Genomic DNA, 6,000 nt, shown 5'->3' on the forward strand with positions numbered 1-6,000 from the left:
TCTTTCCTTTGCAGTCCCTTAAAGCAACATAACTGCTGCTAAACCCAGGTTTCATATTCTATCCTACTACTGCTCATAGATGTGTCAGTCGCCCTAAGCACACATTATTGCTCTCTTGTTCATGTTTCTTCTTTAGGTGCCTCGACCAGCCCTCGCTGCTCTCAGCATCCTGTCATTGTTTCAAGCATTTCCTCCTGGACCAGCACTGCCCTTGAAAGACACCACGAGGAAAGGTCAGGATCCCCCATCCTCATGTCTGGACACCTTCACCGACACCACAAAGCCCTGCTGGTTTTCTCTAGACCAGGCTGACAACTCCACCTTCTGCATCTCCATAAGCTCATGACTCCTCTGAGCCAGCACACAGTCTCAAGCTATTTTACTTACTGCCCCTTAGGACATCACATGAAATTCTCTACCACTAAAGCTGGAGTGCTCTCGTCTCTTCTGAAAACCTTCTCGGTATCTGTGGGACACCATCCTTTTAGCTATTTAGGCTAGTATCTGGTGAATCATCTTTGACATAGTTTTCTCTCTAAATACTCCTATGTTTTGAATTCAAATTTCCTGGATGTTTCCTGCAAATGTCCAAATTATAACTTTCTATCCACACACAAAACTCTCGTACAGTCTGACACCTATCTGACCATTGAAGCTTCTTTTTGGTGGATTGGAAATTTGATCAATACGTCTTCATATACCTTCAGAAGACTAATACAAAGAATGTTTCCCCATTTCTATGTGACATGTCAGCTATTTCACTGAAACACTTCCTCAATTGCTTCCTGTTTTCACAACTCATGCTTTTCATGGCCTCTTCCCATACCCATCATTTCTTGTATCTAACAATATGCTGACCCCTTTTTTGGAAGGGCCATGGCACCAGCCCTCACTGGAAATATACTAGTTTTGCAGGGAAATAGGTTTGTGCCATCATCTGTTTAAAGACCCCCTCTTATGAGGAACTGTTAGTAGCTGAAAAAACTTATATTAAACTCTTTAAACATTTTCATGATTTTTCTAAACAATACTATGACTGTGGCTTGACAGCTGTTTTCATGATTTCATTGTCCTTCATTTTTTTTCTATTGTCTTTTGTCTTAGATTTTAGACTACAAAAGGCAAGATCATTTTTGCTTTTGTTTTTGTGCTGTTATACAGCTCCTGTTACTAGAGCCACACAACCTACAGCTGTTAGCAGTGCTAGTATTTCTACTTTAAATATAAGATACTTTTATAGTAAGTCTTTGTATTCAAGTAACTTTGCAAATGTTAACTTGCATCTCTTCAACTAAAATAATTTGGTAGCAGTGTTAGAAGCAGTGTTCTTTTACAGCTGCAGAAAAAAAAAATCAACATCTTTTCTGAGGTCACACAGCAAGTCAATTTCAAAGTTAAATTTATGAGTTTTGATTCCCAATCTATATTCTTTCATTGTCTGGCATATTGAAAGGGCTCAGAATTAGTACCTCATTGCTGACTGTGGTCTAATTTCTCTGACATTCAGATACAAAACACAGATAAAACACTAAGAGCTGGCTGTCTACATTTTAATATAAACCTAATGTGTACATCCAAAGGAATGAACCACAAATCCTTACACAAGCAAAACATCAATTAAAATCCAGACAGTTTGAATGGGTTAATTAACAAGAATGCTGACACAATCAATAAAGCTATTCTAGTAAAGCCAATCCTTGCCCAGAATACTCCTCCTACTTTTCTGACAGATGGCTTTAGATCAGACATTACTCTTTTCATAAGAAAAACATTTGGAATATCCAGAAACAGAATCTAATCATAGATGAAAAAATAATGCAATGATGTCTAAGTTCATGATATATTGATTCTAGTGCATGTTTCAAATCTTTCAAGAGAAATATGAGTACCAATTACTCGGAAACCAATCTCTTAATATTAAAAATTAGAATCAAATTCTATTGCTGACAGTAAGTCAGTAACATAACTACTGTATAGCGAAATCTGGTGCCACTGGCATCATTCATCAAGCAAGGCACCACCTAACAGGAACATGGGTGTAAGAACCTTGACCGTAATTCCACTGCTCTGTTCCACCCCACACCTAAGGAAAGGTTCACTGTAGTTTTTTATTGCTATATTCTGTATTCCTTAAAATGAACAAACTGGATCACATCCATGTTACAGCATTCTCCACAGAAGAATTAACCTACCCTAATTTTGACTAAAATTGTAGCACAAGTGAAGAGAATCTTTTTTTTTCCTTCCTCAAAAGCCACTTACTTTCCCTAATGAGAAGAAGTGAAAATGCCTAGACAACAAAAAGGTATGTACAGACATGGTGCAAAACTCCTGCCAAGTAATCTGAATATAAATTCAATGGACACTTACCAGCTGCAGTCAAAAGCCCACTCCAAACTCTGTTAGATGTTAATCAAACTTAAGTATGTTAATGCGTGGTTCCTGTGCTCTTTGCACAGCTGAGCTAACTGCTTTTGTTAAAGTGCCTTTGCTTCCCTGGGTGTACACCCCCATTTAGTAGAACATCCTTTTGTGGAAAACATGGTTATGAAAGCCACTAATGGACCACTCACAAGGCCAGAACTGTCACCCCTGGGCTCCTTCATCCTCCACCTTCTGGCCTCCCTGGACACCCGCCACCTGAGGACACAAGTCCATGCTTACAGTCGTGTTTGATGTGTAGGCATTAGCTATGCATATTTCAGCTACAGCAGCTAAACAGCAAAATTAATGGTATACAAAGGGGGTGCAAAATCACGTCACAGAGGCAAAGGCATCACTATTTCTGTCTACTGATGCTGCCTATGGAGGGTTGAAACTGGCATACACAGTCCTGCCCCAAAGAACAGTGCAAGTATGATAGGTGATTTCCAGGAAAATTAAATAGACACAACCAACTCACTTCCCATAGGTCACTGAGCAGCCAGAAGTTGTGATTATTTTTTTTTTTCAAGATATGGATTTGAACCAGTGAGGAAGAAACAGAAAATTCACTGCCAATCCTGGGAGCTGCTCAGCTTCCACCAGAGATTTCTTTAAATCTGTAACACTAACAAATTCAGCATCCAAAGAACTCAAATGCAAAATCGTGCTGTCTCCAAAGCATTGTTAACAATCAATGTTAGCATGATGCAACTGATCTACCTCTTGTGGGAGTGATCTGCATTTAAATTTGATCGTATGACAACGGCACATGGTGATTGCAGTTGACTTTGTAAGAAAAGTGAAATACATTTTACTAGATTAAGTCTGATGTTCTCAAGCTGTGCAGCCACATGAGTTGTATGAACAACTAAGAACTTGGACCTAAATTACACTGTTTGTCCAGCTTATTAAAAAGTCCAGACCACACCTGCTCAGCTGGCATTTCTGACTCGAGATCGGGGAATCACAGAATATCCTGAGTTGGAAGGAACCCGTAAGGGTCCTCAAGTCCAACTCCTATGGAAATGGAGATGGAAGACAAAAGCAGGCTTTCTAACACCATTTTATTTGCAGGTCCACAGAGTAGCAACCAATAGAGATAATTTGCCCACCCAGCCTGTTTTTCCCTAAATTCTGTCTCCAGAGTTGCATGCCCCTCCTTCACTTCAAAAAGAACACACATAGCTAATTATGTATGCTTTTCTCTCGTTATTGTGTTATTGGGCACAAATGTCATTTAGGGGTGTCGACAGGGAAGCTGAAGCCTGAAGCCAGCTTTCAGTTTCAGTCTCACAACAGACATGCTGGTCAGTCAAAGCATCTAAGAGTTTTCCGCGTGGGTCTGTAGCTTATCTGCTGGGAAAAAGATGTCCCTCTCCAGACCTTTTTTTTTGCTTCCAAGCCAGTGGATAAAAACATTTTTCCTACATTTAGTCATTATGTTAATCTGCTGCTGCTAAATCTCAGTTACAAACCTGAGAAAGTACAACATCAGACACCTTCAGTAGTGATGGCGTATTACAAGTTGAGGTTTTAAACTCTCTCTCTAATCAAAAGTTGGGTACCCAAGGAAAATGTCAGAGCTCATTTAGAGATACTAGAATTGCACATCTGCTTTGACTACATGAAAACACTCAGAGATTGGCAGCAACACTTAAGTAATTCATAAGATTACAAATAAAACGGCATTCCCAGCTCATTCTAGGAAAAGCAGCTGTTTTGGGGTGTTTCGTTTTTCCTAACTGATTTGTACCTACATTTCCAGTTTGAACCTCCTTCTTGGCTGAAACAAAAAATAGGAAATATTTACACTTCTGCGACTGCAGCCAAAACAGAATATGTACGGGATACCACACAGGTGCGAATTTTTCTAGGCAGCCTCTGCAGAAAGACGTCCGCTGGAACGAAGTCAAGCTATTAAGCAGATGTGCATTTCCATGTGCAGGTCATGCTTATTTACATACGCACACAAACATCCCTCTCCCTCCCTGTACGCCCTACTTCCAGTCTCTGTTCAGGACTGCCGAAAGCTTTCCACGACAACGATGGTGACCTTTAAAAAAATATATAAAACCGCTCAAACCAGCGCGCCCGAAGCCGGCGGACGGGGGTGAGCTTCTCGCTGCCTCCTACCCCGCAGAGTGGGCTCGGGGGACAGCAGCGACAGCCCCAGACCCGGAGCCCCGCCACGAGCCGGACCCCCAAAAATTTCAGTGGCACGGGGCGAGATGCGCACGGAGCCGCTGCCAGCTGCTCCGCAAGGACGAGGAGGACACCGATGGTCACCGCAGGACCCCTCAGCCCCCCTCCGCACCCCTCCGTCCCGCAGCCCCCCTGTGCCCACCTGCCCCGTCCGACCGGGCGCTGGCTGCCGCCGCCGGGTCCCCGCCGCCGCTGCGCCGGGCGAGGGGCGGTCGGTGTGTGCGGCGGGGCCGGCGAGGCGCTGCCCCTCCTTCCCTCCCTCCTCTCCCTCCCTCCTTCTCTCCTTCTCTCCCTCCCTCCGCCCGCCCCAACGCCGGCCCGGCCCAGCGCCCCCCCCCCGCCCCCGGCCCCATCGCCCCGTCGGACGGACGGGCAGACGGACGGTCACTCAGCCGCTGTAGGGGATGGTGGTGCCCCCCGCGGCTCGGGGTGCTGCCAAACCCGCACCACCTCCCCAAATAATCCCCGTGCAGTCCCTTTCGGGCGGCCTGAAAATTACCCGGGGAGGCTGTTTGGTAAAGCTGGGTGGATTTTAGCGCTCGAGGGGCGAAGCCCTCCCCAGACAGACAGACGTCCCGTGTCCCCCGCCTCGGCACCGCTTGGGTGGGGAAGGACATCACGGCTTTTCCGCTGCCGTATATTCAAAGGAAATTAAGTGGGGAGAGGTCTGGGGTTGTTTCCCACACGTTTCAGGTGAATCGGACGTGGAAGGAAAATGTTTCGCGAAGCTGAGCAAGCACTGCCTGTGTCTTTTTGCAGAAGAGAGCCCCAGAAGGACTGACAAACGCAATCCTATCCCCTAAAACTCCGCTTAACACAGCTTCTGCAGCGTTGGTTGATACGCTTTAAATACAAAAAAGCAACCATAAATACCCAGGACAGTAAGCAACTTGCCAAATTGGCTGTTGCAAGGGGAAACCCTTTGCTCAGGGCAAACTGAGCGCGGCTGGAGGTCCGGGCTCTGCTGTTCCCGCACGGGAAGCTGTGCCACGGCAGCATCGCCGGCTTCCCGGCAGAGCGGGTGGGTTTCAGCCCGAGGACCTCTGCCGGGTGCGGCGGGGAGCAGTGACACCTGCCGGGACGGGTCGCCTCCGCCCTCCCTCGGGCACAGCGCGGAGCTGCAGCGGCTCTGCGGGCGCCTGGAGACCCGGCAGGTGAAGGTCCGCGGGTCTGATTCCACCTCAGCTCGCAGGAATCAAAATTAAAAAGGAAAATCGATGACCCGAACGCTCTTTTTACGTGCACTCCTATTCCCTGTGTCTAACCCTGTTAGAACTAAGGGCAGTTTTCATAGGATCTCAGAATGGTTTGAAGGGTTGAAGATCATCTAATGCCAACCCGCCTGCCATGGGAACAAACCCCACTAGAAGGTGC

At 45.9% G+C, this 6,000-nt stretch overlaps 1 protein-coding gene across 1 annotated transcript in view; it reads right to left on the bottom strand.

Moving 5' to 3' along the window:
- MEGF10 (multiple EGF like domains 10) overlaps positions 1 to 4,883 on the bottom strand; it is a 104,691-nt gene extending 99,808 nt beyond the window's left edge. The window contains exon 1 of the mRNA XM_080573312.1: positions 4,769 to 4,883. The gene's annotated coding sequence lies outside the window, so the exon portion shown is untranslated. The remainder of the gene's footprint in view (positions 1 to 4,768) is intronic.
- Between the last annotated feature and the right edge of the window lie 1,117 nt (positions 4,884 to 6,000).

This window comes from Anser brachyrhynchus (genome assembly GCF_964034855.1).
Source record: "Anser brachyrhynchus genome assembly, chromosome: Z".
In the NCBI taxonomy this organism is placed as follows: Eukaryota; Metazoa; Chordata; class Aves; order Anseriformes; family Anatidae; genus Anser; species Anser brachyrhynchus.